At 42.5% G+C, this 20,823-nt stretch overlaps 1 protein-coding gene across 1 annotated transcript in view; it reads right to left on the reverse strand.

Moving 5' to 3' along the window:
- PHEX (phosphate regulating endopeptidase homolog X-linked) overlaps nucleotides 1-20,823 on the reverse strand; it is a 286,267-nt gene that overhangs the window by 151,271 nt on the left and 114,173 nt on the right. The gene's annotated exons all lie outside the window — the stretch shown is intronic.

Raw genomic sequence — 20,823 nt, forward strand, 5'->3', positions numbered from 1 at the left:
AACAGTAATGGCCTCTCCTAGGGATAGACTATCAACAACCTAGTCCTAGAGAAGCCCATAAATAATGTGACACTATTAACTAAATGAAAAGTTTGGATAAACACATTAAAATGTAACAAATGCTTTCATAGAACTTCTAAGTACATGTAATGAGTTTAGTCGTTAAAGTTGGAAACCTTGATGAGTGTCTGAAATAAAATATAGTTTACCAAACTAGTACACTATTTACATGGAAATTAAAACTTGGCAGTCACTTTCTATACTGGTTCAGCTCCCTCAGCTAAAGTCCACCCTTGAGCATCATTTCCATCGTTAAATCTAAATAGGTCCAATATTCTGTGAAGAATAGTCATGTCTTTGTGGGAGTCAGAGCTGTTTTTCCAACACCGAGTTTCAGATCACATGCAGTAGGCTTAAAAGGAAAGTTTCAGCATACTATTATTACTTATCGTTTAAGGTTGTCATGTTAAAGAGATAATTTAAAGAATTAAAAATAAAAAAAATTGCATAAAAAACTAAAAAGGGTTACAAAAATAATATATTAGTATCTGATTAATCAATGAAAAAATATAGGTGACACATTCCCTTTAAATGATATCACTCTAATTGCATGTAGAATAAATGAAATCCGCAGCACATCCAAGTAGTGAAGAAGTAAAAGAAGCTTTAATCACCAAGCATGCGACGTTTCAATCCTCTCAATGGGATTTTTCTCAAGCAGTGAGAAAAATCCCATTGAGAGGATTGAAACGTCGCATGCTTGGTGATTAAAGCTTCTTTTACTTCTTCACTACTTGGATGTGCTGCGGATTTCATTTATTCTACATTATTTGGAGGTGGATCGCCGACTCAGCCGCTGGCACTCCGTCCGTACTATTAAGATAGTGGTGCTGCCCACATTCCTTGTTCTAATTGCATGTAGTTACAGATAGAGGGAGTTTCAGATCTTACTGAAAATGGATTAAAGGGGTTATCCAACCACTTTAATGCCCCCCAAATGGCTGAGCGCCTCACACAGATTGTACCTACCTCGCTCCCCAGCACCCGCGTTGCTTCTGATGCCTGCACAACCACTGCTGCATCTCCCCGTCGGGCGGATAAAAAGATCCTGTGACGGGGGCGGGGGGTGCAGCCAATAGCAGGCCGCTATGGGAACAAGCCTCCCTAGTGTCACCTGCAATGCTAGGAAGGCTCATCCCCATCGTGGCCGGCTATTGGCTGCACACCATCCCCCCATCACTGGATTTTTTGATCTGTGTGAGGGGCCCAGGCATTTGGGGGGGGGGGCATTTTTGGGGTTAGATAATGCATTTAAGTCAATGGTGAAACAGTATAGAGCATGCTCTTAGATGGATGTCAGAATTGTATGATTTCATTGGTTATGCAGGTGATCTGGAGCTCTCTAGCATGAAAAACTGAGCTTTCCCTGACAATAACAGCTAAACATCAATGCAGCCTCATTTTAAAGGGAATCTGTTACTGGTGACCTCCCTATTAAACCATTTGCATAGACACATAACTGGTACACCCGATTAAAACACAGTTTTTCTTTTGTTGATCCGAGCCTCAGTTCCCAAGTTCTGATACTTTTTCCTAATATGCAAATTAGACCTTTAGTGCAATGATGGATTGCACTCAAGTTCCAATCCTTTCTGTGACACCAGACCCTTCCTTATTGCTTTGCCACTCCCTGGCCCTGTCAATCAAAGCTACCAGGAAGGGGCTGGCCACAGATCCTGGAATGCAAGTAGTAAAGCAAAAAATAAATATGCCTGCATCAGAAAAAGAAAAGAGGGGTTAGGCATGTTGGATGCATGATGAGGGAGGTGTCAGGAGAAATAGTTATAGACCAAATATTTAACCAACAGCTATGTTTCCTGACTTCACCATATCTCTACAGCTATGCCATGTGTATGGCTGCCTTCAGTTAGCAAAAGCTATCAACTTCAAAACATGGTCATATGTTGTTCTGCACATTATTCTTTTCACAGCATGATCAGAACAATTTTCTGGTCACGTCTGGACATAAAGGCTTAGCAGCAGAAGGGTAATGCGTGCAGAGAAAGATGATCAGTCTTATTAGATATATAAAATGGACTAATATAATTATACTTGATTAAAATCTTACTTTTTTTTATAGATTGAAAACTACACAGTATAAAGTTATCGGTACTTTGTATAATATTATGATAATAATAATAAAATGTTCTCTGGGCTCTTGTAGTTTAATTGTTAATGACAGTTTTACTATAATTGACTACAAAAGTTTGTGTCTTATTGTAAATGTTAAAGCTAGTTCTAGTTTATAAAGCATGACATATAAAGGCAAACCGATTTAACCCCTTAGGGACCGGGCTCATTTTTACCTTAAGGACCAGGCCATTTTTTGCAAATCTGACTAGTGTCACTTTAAGTGGTGATAACTTAAAAAAGCTTTGACTTATTCAGGCCATTCTGAGAATGTTTTTTCGTCACATATTGTACTTCATGACACTGGTAAAATAAAGTAAAAAAATTTAATTTTTATTTATAAAAAAAAAATCAAATTTGCCCAAAAAAATTAAAAAATTGCAAATTTCCAAGTTTCAATTTCTCTACTTCTATGCTACATAGTAATACCTACAAAAATAGCTATTACTTTACATTCCCCATATGTCTAATTTATGTTTGGATCATTTTGGCAATGACATTTTATTTTTTGGGGATGTTACAAGGCTTAGAAGTTTAGAAGCAAATCTTGAAATTTTTACGAAATTTTCAAAAACCCACTTTTCAAGGCCCAGTTCAGGTCTGAAGTCACTTTGTGAGGCTTACATAATAGAAACCACCAAAAAATGACCCCATTCTAGAAACTACACCCCTCAAGGTATTCAAAACAGATTTTACAAACTTTGCTAACCCTTTAGGTGTTAAACAAGAATTAATGGAAAATAGAGATACAATTTCAAGATTTCACTTTTTTGGCAGATTTCCCATTTAATTTTTTTTTTCCAGTTACAAAGCAAGGGTTAACAGCCAAACAAAACTCAATATTTATGGCTCTGATTCTGTAGCTTACAGAAACACCCCATATGTGGTCGTAAACCGCTGTACGGGCACACGGCAGGGCGCAGAAGGAATGCCACACGGTTTTTGAAAGGCAGATTTTGCTGGACTGTGTTTTTGACACCATGTCCCATTTGAAGCCCCCCTGATGCACCCCTAGAGTAGAAACTCCAAAAAAGTGACCCCATTTTAGAAACTACGGGATAGGGTGGCAGTTTTGTTGGTACCATTTTAGGGTACATATGATTTTTGGTTGCTCTATATTACACTTTTTAATTTTTTATGTTATTTACAACATTCATCTGACAGGTTAGATCATGTGGTATTTTTATAGACCAGATATTTTTTTATTTATGTAAGTTTTACACAATGATTTCATTTTTGAAACAAAAAAAATCATGTTTTAGTGTTTCCATAGTCTGAAAGCCATAGTGTTTTCAGTTTTTGGGCGATTATCTTGGGTAGGGTACAATTTTTCGGCATGAGATGACGGTTTGATTGGCACTATTTTTGGGTGCGTGTGACTTTTTGATCGCTTGCTATTACACTTTTTGTTATGTAAGGTGACAAAAAATGGCTTTTTTCACACGGTTTTTATTTTTATTTTTTTACGGTATTCACCTGAGGGGTTAGGCCATGTAATGTTTTTATAGAGCAAGTTATTACGGATGCGGCGTTACCTAATATGTATACTTTTTTATTTATTTATGTAAGTTTTACACAATGATTTTCATTTTTGAAGCAAAAAAATCATGGTTTAGTGTTTCCTTTGTCTGAGAGCCATTGTTTTTTCAGTTTTTGGGCGATTATTTTGGGTAGGGTATGATTTTAGCGGGAAGAGATGACTGTTTGATTGGCACTATTTTGGGGTGCATATGACTTTTTGATCACTTGCTATTACACTTTTTGTGATGTAAGGTGACAAAAAATGGTTTATTTAGCACAGTTTTAATATTTTTTTTTTTTACGGTGTTCATCTGAGGGGTAAGGTCATGTGATATTTTTATAGAGCCGGTCGATACGGACGCGGCGATACCTAATATGTATACTTTTTTTTATTTATGTAAGTTTTACACAATAACAGCTTTTTTAAAACAAAAAAAAAATCATGTTTTAGTGTCTCCATATTCTGAACCATATTATTATTTTTTTGGGCGATTATCTTAGGTAGGGTCTCATGACGGTTAGATTGCCACTATTTTAGTGGGCATACGCCTTTTTGATCGCTTGCTGTTTTACTTTTTGTGATGTAAGGTGACAAAAAATGGTTTATTTAGCACAGTTTTTATTTTTTATGGTGTTCATCTGAGGGGTTAGGTCATGTGATATGTTTATAAAGCCGTTCGAAACAGACGCGGCGATACCTAATATGTCAACTTTTTTTTTTCCCCTATTTTTTAACAATTTCTTTTAACTTATTTGGGGAAAATTACGTTTTTGTTTATTTTTACTTTAAATTTTTAATTTTTGGGCGGGAAAACTTTTTTTTTTCACTTTATTTTTTTGTCCCACTTTGGGACTTCAACTTTTGGGGGTCTAATCCTTTATAATGCATTCCAATACTTCTGTATTGGAATGCATTGGCTGTATGAGTAATACAGTGAGTATTCTCATACACCTTCCGGCCTGTGAGATCCAGGGGCTGGATCTCACAGGCCAGTCACAGGAAGGCATCGCACTGCCTTCCATGCCATCCGGTCCCCCCTACAGCCCCATGGGGACCCGATGGCATTACCGCCCGCCGCCGCCGCACCATAAAAAGCCGCAAACCGCAGGTCTGAATTGTCACAGGACCCCCACCCCCCCCCACGCATTTAGCCAAGGTGCCTGCTCAACGATTTGAGAAGTCACCTTGTTCCGATCACCGCCCGCCAACAATCCCAAAGAAGGGCAATGCCAAAGAATGTTCAAACTACCGGACAATTGCCCTCATCTCACATGCTAGCAAGGTGATGCTAAAGATTCTGCAAGCTAGGCTTCAGCAATATGTGAACCAAGAACTACCGGAAGAAGAAGCTGGTTTTCGAAGAGGCAGGGGAACCAGAGATCAAATTGTCAACCTTCGCTGGATTATGGAGAATGCAAGAGAGTTCTAGAAAAACATCTACTTCTGCTTCATTGACAACTCCAAAGCCTTTGATTGTGTGGATCACAAAAAATTATGGCAAGTTCTTAAAGAGATGGGAGTACTGGATCACCTAACATGTCTCCTGAGGAACTTGTATGCAGGTCAAGAAGCAACTGTGAGAACTGTACATGGAACAACTGATTGGTTCAATATCAGAAAAGGAGTACGACAAGGCTGCATATTATCACCCTATTTATTTAACTTACAGTCAGGTACATAAATATTGGGACATCGACACAATTCTAACATTTTTGGCTCTATACACCACCACAATGGATTTGAAATGAAACAAAAAAGATGTGCTTTAACTGCTGACTGTATTTACATAAAAATCAGGTGAACAGTGTAGGAATTACAACAGTTTGCATATGTGTCTTTCACTTGTTAAGGGACCAAAAGTAATGGGACAATTGGCTTCTCGGCTGTCCCATGGCTAGGTGTGTGTTATTTCCTCAATATCCCAATTACAAAGAGCAGATAAAAGGTCCAGAGTTCATTCCAAGTGTGCTATTTGCATTTGGAATCTGTTGCTGTCAACTCTCAAGATGAGATCCAAAGAGCTGTCACTATCAGTGAAGCAAGCCATCATTAGGCTGAAAAAACAAAACAAACCCATCAGAAAGATAGCAAAAACATTAGGCTGGCCAAAACAACTGTTTAGAACATTCTTAAAAAGGAGGAATGCACCGGTGAGCTCAGCAACACCAAAAGACCCGGAAGACCACGGAAAACAACTATGGTGGATCACCAAATAATTCTTTCCCTGGTAAAGAAAACACCCTTCACAACAGTTGGCCAGATCAAGAACACTCTCCATGAGGTAGGTGTATGTGTGTCAAAGTCAACAATCAAGAGAAGACTTCACCAGAGTGAATACAGAGGGTTCGCCACAAGATGTAAGCTATTGGTGAGCCTCAAAAACAGGAAGGCCAGATTAGAGTTTGCCAAACGACATCTAAAAAAGCCTTCACAGTTCTGGAACAACATCCTATGGACAGATGAGACCAAGACCAACTTATACCAGAGTGATGGGAAGAGAAGAGTATGGAGAAGGAAAGGAACTGCTCATGATCCTAAGCATACCACCTCATCAGTGAAGCATGGTGGTGGTAGTGTCATGGTGTGGGCATGTATGGCTGCCAATGGAACTGGTTCTCTTGTATTTATTGATGATGTGACTGCTTACAAAAGCAGTAGGATGAATTCTGAAGTGTTTCGGGCAATATTATCTGCTCATATTCAGCCAAATGCTTCATAACTCATTAGACAGCGCTTCACAGTGCAGATGGACTATGACCCAAAGCATACTGCAAAAGCAACCAAAGAGTTTTTTAAGGAAAAGAAGTGGAATGTTATGCAATGGCCAAGTCAATCACCTGACCTGAATCCGATTGAGCATGCATTTCACTTGCTGAAGACAAAACTGAAGGGAAAATGCCCCAGGAACAAGCAGGAACTGAAGACAGTTTCAGTAGAGGACTGGCAGAGCATCACCAAGGATGAAACCCAGCGTCTGGTGATGTCTATGCGTTCCAGACTTCAGGCTGTAATTGACAGCAAAAGATTTGCAACCAAGGATTAAAACGTTAAAGTTTGATTTATGATTATTATTATGTCCCATTACTTTTGGTCCCTTAACAAGTGGGAGGCACATATGCAAACTGTTGTAATTCCTACACTGTTCACCTGATTTGGATGTAAATACCCCCAAACTAAAGCTGACAGTCTGCAGTTAAAGCACATCTTGTTTGTTTCATTTCAAATCCATTGTGGTGGTGTATAGAGCCAAAAATGTTAGAATTGTGTCAATGTCCCAATATTTATGGACCTGACTGTATATGCAGAATATATCATGCAAAATGCTGGACTGGATAAAGCAAAAGCTGGAATTCGAATTGCTGGATGAAATATCAACAACCTCAGATATGCAAGATATGCAGATGATACGACTCTTATGGCAGAAAGCGAAGAAGAATTAAGGAGCCTCTTGATAAGGGTGAAAGAGGAGAGTGCAAAAATTGACCTAAGTCTCAACATTATAAAAACTAAGATCATGGCATCAGGATCCATCCCCTCCTGGCAAATAGAGGGGGAAGAAATGGAAGCAGTATTACATTTTGTTTTCTTGGGCTCAAAGATCACTGCAGATGGTGACTTTAGCCATGAAATTAAAAGACGTTTGCTTCTTGGAATTAAAGCAATGACAAACTTGGACAGTGTAATTAAAAGCAGAGATTTCACCTTGCCAACAAAAGTTTGTATGGTCAAAGCGATGGTTTTTCCTGTCGTAATGTATGGTTGTGAGAGCTGGACCATAAGGAAGGCTGAGCATAGAAGAATTGACGCCTTCGAACTGTGGTGCTGGAGAAGACTTCTGAGAGTTCCATGGACTGCAAGAAGATCCAATCAATCAATCCTTGAAGAAATTAACCCTGATTGTTCATTGGAAGGAGAAATACTGAAACTGAAATACTTTGGACACATAATGAGAAGGCAGGAGTCTTTGGAGAAGACCCTGATGCTGGGAAAGATCGAAGGCAATAGGAGAAGAGGAATGCAGAGAATGAGATGGCTGGACAGTATCATGGAAGCAACAAACATGAGCTTAGGTAAGCTTCGAAAGACAGTGGAAGATAGAGGGGCCTGGCGTGCTGTGGTCCATGGGGTCGCAAAGAATCGAGCACTACTGAATTGCGACTGAACAACAACACAGTGGTTAACTATTGGTGACCTATGTTCAAGATAGGTCATCAATATCAGATTATCAGGGGATCAACTTCATTAGCTCTCATGTATCATCAACACTTCATTCCTGGACAGTTTTCTCGCTCTATAGCCTATGTGGGAGCTCTTCACCCTTTAATTGACAAACACTAATGTTGAATAGTGTGTAATTCCACCCCCCCATACCCTTGCAGTCTTCAACGGGTTCCCTCCCACCTCTATACTCATGCACAGCTTAAATGAATCTTCTCCTACTCCTTCAGCCTGACTTTACTTGTGTGCTTTACTTGCTATTGAGTATCAGACACTGACAAACCAAAAATGGGCACACTGCTTCCACAAGTCATTGAAAGGATACATCTTTATTCTTTACAGCCATGATCATGGACAAGAAGATAAGACAAGTTTTAAGAGGTACAGATAAGAAATCAATCAAACCACAATGTGGTGCACCCACACAATATATACCAATATAGAAACCTGCACAAATGGCACCTCCACAGAACACCCGACACATGTTTCGCTTCAGCTTCCTCAGGGGAGACTTTTGTACATGACTATGGCTGTGCATGTCCATGAGGTCTTGGATGTCAATACCTTTTATATGTTGGTTTTATATGTCTAACAATAAAGATGCATCCTTGTAATGACTTTTGGAAGCAGTCTGCCAAATTTTGGTTTGTCAGTGTTTGTTGTATCTGGATTGCACCTGCAATTATTAGTATTGGTATTAGGCCCTATTGTGATAGGTGTCTCTTGCTATCAAGTATGTGTGATTTACAGTCCCTCAAAATTTGAATGCTTTCCACCACTCTCCACTCTCTGATCAGTAATGTACATCCTCAGAGCAGAAGTGAGTTGACACTTGTGAGAATCTATGTCAGAAGCTGCAGGACACCAACCAGGTGTAGGAGTTACACATACTCTGCAGCAGACAAATGATAGAACATTTTGAATAAAGACTGTTTAGAAAATTACTTAAATGGTCTATAAATTTCCACACAACTTTGCATAAATCAATAGTACAAGTGAACATATGAAATCTTGTAGTATATATTATCAGAGAAACATGCCATGTTTTCCAGTTATCAGCTGTTTCTCTCTTTAAAACGAACGTTTCCCTATGTACCAAGATAGTACAACCTACTTAACCATCTAGGGGGTGCGCTCCCAGCTGTCCAGAGGTCCGATCTCTTTATTGGTATTTCATTATTTTTCATTATTTTTCTTTTCCTTTAGCCGCTTGCTATTAGTATATCCACAGTTGGCCACTTTGATTGGGCCCTATGGTGGATGATTATATACATAGCAGTTGATATATTAGTTGGAGTTACCTTGGGAAATATGTTTACCATTGCTCTTTTATTCATCTATGTATAGAGCATTGTTATTAGTGGGGATCGGGTACCTTGTGGGCCAGCAGGGGAGCTGCTTGTCGCAGCGCTTGCCTGCACTGCTGCTATATTTTATAATTTATTTTGGATTAAAGAGTTGTTGTAATTATCTATTACTAAATAAAGATTTGATATTTTATGTGTACCCCTTATGGTTCTTTCACTGTCCTGTGTACCAAGATGGCTGAGTACTCACTGAAAGGTCAGATAACCTAAGCTTGAAATCTATGGAGAGGGGGGGGGGAGAATGGATGGAGAATAGAGGAGGCATGAGAGCAAGACATAGCCATGCTTCCGTAAGTGCTATGTCTCACCCTAAGTGTTTTATTCACATCACTACTGCTCAGTACTTCTCTATAATGTCCTATAGCCCTATATGGTGATTCTGAGTTGGTGAGCAAGAGAGAGTTAAGGATCAGATGTTTCTGGCTCCAATGCATGTGTATCCTATGTGGAGACATAAAACAAGCTAATCCAACTTCTAGCACACATTAGCTCCGGGACATTTAAAAATTAGAGATACAGTCTTCAGAGGAAAAACTGCTAAAAATGGTTACAAGTCACATAATGGTCAGAAATAGCATCAATCTTGTACACATACAACAGCTTATTCTGAAAACTGAAATTGTAGGTGTGCTTTAATTTTGCATTTAGGAATCAAAAAACAATTGTGAGCACAAAAGCGTTGTTTTCTAAATTCATACTGTACATTTACATGGCAGAGGGTTTAATGGAAATTCTGTCGGGAAGATTTATGATAGACCAGCATTTTACGCTGGGCTATGATCTCTACTGCGCTGCCAGAAGATACACCTAATTTATGACGAGCATTACTGTAGGTGCATCTCTGGCAGTCTGCACACCTAAACAGAAATCTATGGCAGCTTGGAGCTAGCATAAATGAAGATAAATGTGCCAGGCCTGCTGACCTTGCCCCCACTGGTGTTGGGGGGCATGATAAATGACCCTATAGCATTTTGTAATAGTACATCTCAAACACGTAATTCACGTACATAGTACTGTAATGAGTCAAAGAGACAACATACTATAGAGACAACCTCTTCAGCAGGGTTGCCAACCATCCAGAAATTTCTGGACAATCTTTTTTCCAGTTTCTGTAAAAAAATAATAGATGTGTCCGTGATTTTTTTGATCATTTTACAGCTCATAGTAAATGCTGGTTCATACCGGTATATATTGAGCTATAGACATGTAATACGTAGAATCTTTAGCTTACATTATGGTTTTCCAATTTGTCGGTTAAAAAATGTTGGCTGTCAGTGATTTTGGGAAAAGTTGTCCAGAAAAAAATAAAAACTCTGGTTGGGAACCCTGCTCTTCAATTATTATGGGGTCCATATAAAAAGAGGAAGGGTGATGTGGCCCTAACTTTGGTTGGCCTCAACTTCTTCCCTTTCATAACTGTAGAGTGTAAACCTGCACCTTTCCACAGTCACTGCAGCAATAGGGTCGATTTCATACTCAACAAAAGCATAAATTGTGGTGTACACCAACAGTCTAAAAAATCAGTGCATGTAAAAAAAATTGTGAAATCCAGTGAAATTGTGGGTCTTTGTTGTGTTAAATCTGCAAAATCCATGTAAAGTTAGATGTTGAGTATTTATTTCTTGGTTCCACAAGCCTCCCAAGAGAGAGGTAAATTTGCTCAAGTAGTGGTCAAGCCATGTTTGACCTGTTAAAGTGATCTGATAGAGAAGGTTGACCTCCCCAGGATGAGAGGTGGGTATGGTGGTGTGAAGTTCACTTTATGCTTATTATTGTACATTCTTTTTTGAATTCCAGATACCTAACATCATATTCTGTGTAAAACTGAAAATATTTGTATCCTATTAAATGACTATAGGAGCATTGTAACTCCAGCACCATTAATCTCATATGTGCCGCATACTATAGTCCTGTACTACAGTAACTTTCGATTATTCCATCTAATGCTTCTCAGCCCCATAAATCAATAGGAAAATATGTCACACTTTTTCTCATTCTGGACTGCTAGATAAATGACATATAAAAAATAAAACAAATAGGTGTCATTAATTTTTATAAATTTTCACATCATAGAGGGCAGTATAGAACTGTCTGCAGATCCGTCTTAGCCCAAATTCTCCTGGACAGAGGAAGAAAACCAACTGCATGAAATATCTGTTTGGATTCTGTTAAGTATCGGCGGCCATGAAAAGGTACACCTCTAAAAATAGAAATCATTTATTTCCAAAATTACTTGGCAAACGCTGTGCTTAACGGTGAAAATATGTTTACGGCAGCAGCATAGGCTCACAAAGAAGGATCCAGGGAAAGAGGCAGCAGTGATATTGTATCTCATCCCCTGGATGGCCGCAGCAACATACATTGTTACAGGAAATAATTCAGCTCTTCACAGGAATTCCTTTAATCCTAAATGAAACGTCTTGCTTTGCTGTGAAACGTGTGGAGTTGACATCTGATGAGATTGTGGATTTCTATTAATCTCCAGCTACTGCTAAGCGTCCTATATCCAGCACCTCTTAAAGCCGTCACAACTCACCAGTCACCAGTCATAAATTATTCAAAGGAAGTGCTTTAAAAAAATGGTGCTTTAAAAAAAAATTCGTTTTATTTAACTCTGGCATTTTATTACTATTTAATGGTTTGTAATGAAAAGGCATCTTATTATCAGTCAATGCCAGTTTTCCTTGGGCTATGGTAATAAAGTAAGTAAGTTGTTCTAAGTTATACTTATGATGAAAAAAGGATCAGTGGAAGAATATATGTATGTAAGGCCCCATTCACACAGATTGGATGTGAACCCATTCATTTTAATGGGGCCACAAAACATGCGAACAGCACACGGTGCTGTATGTACTGTACGTTCCGCAGTCCCACAAAAAAGATAGAACATGTTCTAATTTTGTCCGTTTTGTGAACAATAATAGGCATTGTTACAACGGGTCCACACAAAAAAATGATGCAACACGGATATCACACGGACGTCCCACCTCTGGAACTCACTCCTATCTGAAGAACAGGGCACCGCCATGAACGGAGAGCACACTGCACATTTGCAGCATCCTCTCCATGCACAACTATGGGACTTGAGCAGCAATTTTCGGAAGTCCCATAGCAGTGAATTGACAGCAAGCCGTGCATACGCGGCCTCCTCTCCATTCATCACTATAGGACTTCCAAAAATAGCTTTCTATTTCCAATGATAGTGCAGACTTTTTATAATTTTTTGTTTAATTTTTTGGGAGGTGAAGTGAACAAAAAACAGCAATTGGCATTGGGATGTTTTGTTTCTTTATGGTGTCATTTCAGTTTAAATATATTCTGTTATGTCTTTCAAATACTCTTAAAACCTTATCAAACTGATCTTTACTTCTTTTTAGTCAGAATAGGGGACTTTAATGTTTGATGAGTTGTACAATACCATGCATACTGTATTGCAGTGTATAGTCAATTTGCCGATCTCCTTTTGCACCCTGCCTCTCAGGTGTAATAGGAGACACAATGAGCCACTCCTTCTTCTGTCTAATGACTCAAATGCTTTTTTGGCTATTGATCGCACCAGCTGAAGGTCTAAATGGCCGAGATCAGAATTACCTACAATCCCAGTCACCACACATAGTTCAAATTCTGTGCAGTAACAGTGTGTCCCAGTGATGGCACGGGCTCAGAAGCTATGCCTGCTTCATCACTTCTTGGCGTCAGCAGTTTTATAGAGCTGCCACCCAGACATACCCGATTGCCGCCATACAGCCCAAGCCAGCAGCTAAGAGCACAGGGCAAACAGTTATGCCATCACAGTGTCGCCGTGACTCGGGTGACCCCCCTGGAGATCCCACAGAGTCAACACAGCCTGTAGAGCGAAATGAAGGGAATAATATTAGTTGGGAACAGCTCTCATATTTGATGGAAGATGGAGAAGAAAGAGCACTGCAGCCATCACAGGCCTCCATTATACTTCATCAAACCCTACAACATCTGCCTATCAAAGAAGACTTCAAGGTCCTAAAAGCAGAGGTGAGAAGCACTTGTAAATCTGAAATATCTTCTCTGCGTCAAATTTTTAAACAGACGTCAGCCCGCATCGATTCTATAGAAACAGAACATGACAATACCCGTAGAGACATTGCTTACTTACAATCTGTTATCACCTGTTACTCCCGGAATATTAGAGACAACTCCCGGCACCTGGAAGATTTAGATAACAGAGGATGCAGAAATAATATTCGAGTCAGAGGAGTACCTTAACCTGAGACGGATGAGAATTTGCATGATATACTTGGAGAACTTTTTGTACGCCATATTGGGCTCTCAACAGACTCAGGTTATCAAGTTAGATTGAGCCCATAGGGCATTATGCTGTGTACATGATTTTCAACTCAAAGAAACCATCATGGCCAAAGCCCGCTCGCTAAGATCAATTGATTTTCATGGTAAAGCTGTGCAACTCTATCAATACCTCTCCTGGCTGACACTTCAAAAAAGAAGGTAATTGCAACCCCTTCTAACCTGTCTACGAGACAAGAAAATACCATATCGCTAGTGATATCCCTTTGCATTAGTGGTTTCAAAGAATGACAAGATGTCACTACCAGAGCTTTGGGACGTTCTCACAGCTCTGTTTCTCCACCCCTGTGATGATGTCACTACTAGAGCTGGGAGGAGTTCTCACTACTCTGTTTACTTTTGGTTTCTTTCACCACAGCTGTCCTTCATGTGTTTGATTTTCCTCTCTTTATATCACCCCACCTCCTATGATAGGATGTGGATTATAGTTCTCACTTCAGTTGTAGCTCTGGCTTTAGTTTCTTCACTTGTAGCTATCAGTTCACTGGACCTGTGTTCTGCTGCAGCTAGCACTCCGGATATTGCCAGCCTGTCCTTGGATCCGTCTTCTCTGCGGCTGCAACACCGTCAGCTAAGTGTGCAGACATTGTTGTGTTCCTGTTTATTTTCTGACTGGATCTGAGGTGGCCACGGTTCCCTCCATATACTGAGTAGGGCACTGGTGGCCGTGCCCCTTCCACTATTGTAGGGGTTACAGTGGTCATTAGTCTTAGGCACGTGGGCATGCCTCTTTCCGCCATTTGGATCCGGGCATGTGCTATAGCAGAATAGGGAGAGCGTTGAGGGTCGGACAGGGGTCACCCGTTATCCTCCCTAGTTCTGGGTCCAGTCAGTAGCTCTGTACTGTGTATTACTATTGTTGCCCACATACAGCCGTGACATTATAATCCACCAAAACCGTCCTTTTTTGACATGGATCCGCTTTCTGGCCTGGTTGACCGCATGCAGGGTCTTTCTTTGGAAGTAGCGGATCTCCGTCAATCTATGACTCAGCTTCAAGCATTGGGCCCTGCTCCGGCTCATGGAGTCTGTTGCGAGCCAAAGGTCTCACTTCCGGAGACGTTCTCCGGGGGCAGTGAGAATTTTGTTCGTTTCAGAGAGGCATGCAAACTCCATTTTTGCTTGTGTCCTCACTCTTCTGGTAATCAAGAGCAGAGGGTGAGGATTGTCATCTCCCTGCTCAGGGGTAATGCTCAGACTTGGGCTTTTTCGCTGCCATCAGGGGATCCCTCCCTTCGATCCGTGGAGGGATTTTTTGTGGCCCTGGGGCAGATTTATGATGACCCGGATCGTGTTGCTCTGGCCGAATCTAACCTACGTGTTTTATGCCAGAACAAACGGTCTGCGGAGCTTTATTGTTCTGAATTTCGGAGATGGGCAGCTGATTCGGGTTGGAATGATGCTGCACTCCGGAGTCAGTTCTGTCATGGTCTCTCGGAGAGATTAAAAGATGCGTTTGCTTTCCATGAGAGACCAACGTCCTTAGAGTCTGCCATGTCATTGGCGGTACGCCTTGACAGGCGTCTAAGAGAAAGAAACGAGACCTCTCTGTCCAGCCATTGTCAGTCTAGGGGAAGTGGTGCGGACTCATTCAGTGTGCAGGGGCCTCATCCTGTCTCGCTCCCCTCTGAGGAGGAGCCCATGCAGCTAGCTCGACTTGCCCCTGATAAAAGAGGATTTAGTCCTCAGAGTATGGTCTGTTTTTGTTGTGGGGGCATAGGTCATTTGGCAAATGTTTGTCCATCTAGGAGATTCTTGAACCGTACTAAGAGCGATAATAAGAGAAAAATCTCAAAAGGTAAATCATCAAGTTCTGCTTCATCTGCTACTTTGGGCAAAGTTGATGTAGGATTTGATGCTTTTCCTCTGACCTGCAGTTCCCGTTTTCTCCTGTCTGCCAGGGTGGCGCTAGAGAGCAAAGTCATTTCTTGTGAGATTTTTGTCGATAGTGGAGCGGCCGTCAATCTTATTGACACTCAATTTGTAGCCATGCATGGTTTTCAGGTTTGCACATTAGATAAAGATATACCTGTTTTTGCTATTGACTCTGCTCCACTCTCACAGAGATCTCTGAAAGGCATTGTTCACAATATCCGGCTAGCTGTAGGTGACACTCATGTGGAGGATATATCTTGTTTTGTCCTTAACGGATTGCCGTCTCCTCTAGTTTTGGGGTTACCCTGGCTCACTAGACATAACCCCACTATTGATTGGCAAGGAAGGCAAATAAATGAGTGGAGTGACTTTTGTAGAGAGAATTGTCTCACAGCGACTTTTGCAGAGGTGTCTACTAAAACGGTGCCATCATTTCTCTCTGATTTCTCGGACGTGTTTTCCGAGAGCGGTGTTCAGGAGCTACCTCCTCACCGGGAGTTTGACTGTCCCATTAACCTCATTCCCGGCGCCAAGCTGCCAAAAGCACGCCTCTACAATCTCTCACAACCGGAAAGAATCGCTATGCGAACTTACATCTCCGAGAGTCTCGAAAAGGGGCATATTCGTCCCTCAAAGTCACCTGTGGCCGCGGGTTTTTTTTTTGTTAAAAAGAAAGATGGCTCTCTGAGACCTTGCCTAGATTTTAGGGAGCTGAACCGTATCACGATTCGCGATCCCTATCCCCTTCCTCTGATCCCGGACCTCTTCAATCAAATTGTTGGGGCCAAGGTGTTTTCCAAATTGGATTTGAGAGGCGCGTACAACCTGGTCAGGGTCAGAGAGGGGGATGAATGGAAAACGGCCTTTAATACCCCTGACGGGCATTTCGAGAATCTCGTTATGCCTTTCGGCCTGATGAATGCTCCGGCCGTCTTTCAGCATTTTGTTAATAGTATTTTCTATCATTTAATGGGGAAATTTGTATTGGTGTATCTTGATGATATTTTGATTTTTTCCCCTGATGTTCAGACCCATCAGGATCATCTTTTTCAGGTTCTGCAGATTCTGCGGGAAAATAAATTGTACGCCAAGCTGGAGAAATGTCTTTTTATGGTATCGGAGATTCAATTTCTGGGTTTTCTCCTCTCTGCTTCTGGTTTTCGCATGGATCCCGAGAAGGTCCGTGCTGTACTTGAGTGGGAGCTTCCTGAGAATCAGAAGGCATTGATGCGCTTTCTGGGTTTTGCGAACTATTACAGAAAGTTCATTTTGAATTATTCCTCTGTTGTCAAACCCCTCACTGACATGACAAAAAAGGGGGCGGATTTTTCCTCTTGGTCGGAGGAGGCGCTTGCAGCCTTTTCTAAGATTAAAGAGAATTTTGCGTCTGCTCCCGTCTTGGTGCATCCCGATGTTTCCTTACCTTTTATTGTTGAGGTGGATGCTTCCGAGGTGGGTGTGGGTGCGGTTTTGTCCCAGGGCCCTTCCCCTGCCAAGTGGCGACCCTGTGCCTTTTTCTCTAAAAAACTCTCCCCGGCAGAGAGAAACTATGATGTGGGCGATAGGGAGTTGTTGGCCATCAAGTTCGCTTTCGAGGAATGGCGCCATTGGTTGGAGGGGGCCAGGCACCCTATCACCGTTTTTACCGACCATAAGAATCTGGCATACTTGGAGTCGGCCAGGCGTATGAATCCGAGACAGGCCAGATGGTCTCTGTTCTTCTCCAGATTCAATTTTGTTGTTACATTCCGACCTGGGATAAAAAATGTGAAGGCTGATGCTCTCTCTCGCTGTTTTCCGGGAGGAGGAAACTCTGAGGACCCGGGTCCCATTTTGGCGGAGGGGGTAGTTGTTTCTGCTCTATATTCCGATTTGGAGGCCGAGGTCCAGGCTGCCCAGACTGAGACACCTGCCCGTTGTCCTTCTGGGAAGTTGTTCGTGCCTCCTGAGCTACGTCACAAACTCTTTAAGGAGCATCATGATACGGTTCTTGCTGGTCACCCCGGGAGTAGAGCCACGGTGGATCTCATTGCTCGGAGATTTTGGTGGCCGACTCTTCGTAAGTCGGTGGAGGGTTTTGTGGCTGCTTGTGAGACGTGCGCTCGCGCTAAGGTCCCTCGTTCACGGCCTTCAGGTTCCCTTCTCCCGTTACCCATTCCTTCCCGTCCTTGGACACACCTGTCCATGGACTTTATCACGGATCTTCCTCGTTCCTCGGGGAAGTCGGTGATCCTGGTGGTGGTGGACCGTTTTAGCAAGATGGCTCATTTCGTACCTTTCCCTGGTTTACCTAATGCTAAAACGTTGGCGCAAGCTTTTGTCGACCATATTGTTAAATTGCACGGCATTCCCTCTGATATTGTTTCCGATAGAGGCACGCAGTTTGTGTCCAGGTTCTGGAAGGCTTTCTGTTCTCGCCTGGGGGTTCGGCTGTCCTTCTCTTCTGCTTTTCATCCGCAGTCGAATGGTCAGACTGAGCGCCTCAATCAGAATCTGGAGACATATTTGCGCTGTTTTGTTTCAGAGAACCAGGAGGATTGGTGTTCATTTCTCCCTCTTGCTGAGTTTGCTCTGAACAACCGTCGTCAGGAATCTTCTGATAAGTCACCATTCTTTGGTGCATATGGGTTCCATCCACAGTTTGGGACATTCTCGGGAGGGGCTCTTTCTGGTTTACCTGAGGAGGAGAGATTTTCCTCGTCTTTGTCTACCATTTGGCAAAAGATTCAGGGTAATCTTAAAAAGATGAGTGAGAGGTATAAGCGTGTGGCTGATAAGAGACGTGTGCCTGGTCCGGACCTGAATGTGGGTGATCTGGTGTGGTTGTCTACTAGAAACATTAAGTTGAAGGTTCCCTCCTGGAAATTGGGTCCCAAGTTTATTGGGCCTTATAAAATCTTGTCAGTCATCAATCCTGTTGCCTTCCGTCTTGATCTTCCACGGGTTTGGAAGATACATAATGTATTTCACAGATCTCTCTTAAAACCATATGTCCAGCCCACGGTACCCTCCTCTTTGCCTCCTCCTCCGATTTTGGTTGATGGCAATCTGGAGTTTGAGGTTTCCAGAATTGTGGACTCTCGCATGGTCCGCGGTTCTCTTCAGTACCTCGTTCATTGGAAGGGTTATGGTCCTGAGGAGAGGATGTGGGTTCCGGTGTCGGACATTAAAGCCACTCGCCTCATCAGGGCATTTCATAGGGCTCATCCTGAGAAGGTGGGTCCTGGGTGTCCGGAGTCCACCCGTAGAGGGGGGGGTACTGTCACTACCAGAGCTTTGGGACGTTCTCACAGCTCTGTTTCTACACCCCTGTGATGATGTCACTACTAGAGCTGGGAGGAGTTCTCACTACTCTGTTTACTTTTGGTTTCTTTCACCACAGCTGTCCTTCATGTGTTTGATTTTCCTCTCTTTATATCACCCCACCTCCTATGATAGGATGTGGATTATAGTTCTCACTTCAGTTGTAGCTCTGGCTTTAGTTTCTTCACTTGTAGCTATCAGTTCACTGGACCTGTGTTCTGCTGCAGCTAGCACTCCGGATATTGCCAGCCTGTCCTTGGATCCGTCTTCTCTGCGGCTGCAACACCGTCAGCTAAGTGTGCAGACATTGTTGTGTTCCTGTTTATTTTCTGACTGGATCTGAGGTGGCCACGGTTCCCTCCATATACTGAGTAGGGCACTGGTGGCCGTGCCCCTTCCACTATTGTAGGGGTTACAGTGGTCATTAGTCTTAGGCACGTGGGCATGCCTCTTTCCGCCATTTGGATCCGGGCATGTGCTTTAGCAGAATAGGGAGAGCGTTGAGGGTCGGACAGGGGTCACCCGTTATCCTCCCTAGTTCTGGGTCCAGTCAGTAGCTCTGTACTGTGTATTACTATTGTTGCCCACATACAGCCGTGACACAAGACATCTACCCTGAGGTCACATGCAGATCTGCCAGCGTTCTGTTCTGCTTTGGACATTCCTTTCTCTCCTGTTGAAGACTGGGAAGTTCCTGAACCACCATCTGTTCCTGCTCCGATTTGGCACACGGTTCGGCAGAAGAGACATCGCTCTCTCCCACAAGATGGACTGTCTGGGCCTAGACCCTGGGATGCGCCCACCTGAAGTAATTGCATAAGGGAAGATTCCCACTGACCGTCCTCTGTTTAATGCTGCAATACTGAGCGGCGGCTCTGAAATCTGAAGAGACTGTCTCATCATCATCACAGTTTGACACTGTCTTTGTTTGTATTTTTTATTTTTTGTATTTATACGGTACTAGCAGAAGGACCCGGCTTTGCACGGGTATATTTCATGTATTTCATTTTATGTTTCCATGTGTCATACAAAGATAACAGTTGCCCCCATAAAAGAGACCTCTACAGTACCCTCCCCTTTAACAGTGACCTCCACAGTTCCAGCCCCTTTAACAATGATCTCCACAGTGCCCGCCCCTTTAACAGTGACCTCTATAGTGGCCGCCCCTTTAACATTGACCTCCACAGTACCCCCCTTTAACAGTGACTTCCACAGTGCCCACCCCTTTAACAGTGACCTCCACAGTTCCCGCCCCTTTAACAGTGACCTCCAAGTGCCTGCCCCTTTAACATTGACCTCCACAGTGGCTGCCCCTTTAACATTGACCTCCACAATACCCGCCCCTTTAACAATGACATTCACAGTGCCTGCCCATTTAACAGTGCCTGCCCCTTTAACAGTGGCTTCCACAGTGACCACCCCTTTAACAGTGACCACCCCTTTAGCATTGACAACCCCTTTAACAGTGACCTTCACAGTGCCCGGCCCTTTAACAGTGACTTCCACAGTGCCCGCCCCTGTAACAGAGACCTCCACAGTGCCCGCCCCTTTAAAAGTGACTTTCACAGTGACCGCCCCTTAAACAGTGACTTTCACAGTGACTGCCCCTTTAACAGTGACTTTTACAGTGAGTGCCCCTTTATCTGTGACTTTCACAGTGACCGCCTCTTTACAGTAACCGCCCCTTTAACGGTGACTTTCACAGTGACCGCCCCTTTAACAGTGACTTTTAAAGTGACCGCCCCTTTAACAGTAACTTTCACAGTGTTCGCCCATTTAGTAACAGTGATCTCCACAGTGCCCGCCCCTTTAATAGCAGTGACCTCTATTGTGCCCACCCCTTTAAAAACAGTGACCTCCACAGTGCCCGTCCCTTTAATAACAGTGACCTCCACTGTGCCCACCCCTTTAAAAACAGTGGACTCCACAGTGCCCGCCCCTTTAAGCAGTAAAGAAAAATGGCTGGGTTGTTATGGAAACCTAGAGTAAAACTGTGTTTATGGCAGT

The sequence above is a fragment of the Bufo bufo genome, chromosome 3 (assembly GCF_905171765.1).
Source record: "Bufo bufo chromosome 3, aBufBuf1.1, whole genome shotgun sequence".
In the NCBI taxonomy this organism is placed as follows: domain Eukaryota; kingdom Metazoa; phylum Chordata; class Amphibia; order Anura; family Bufonidae; genus Bufo; species Bufo bufo.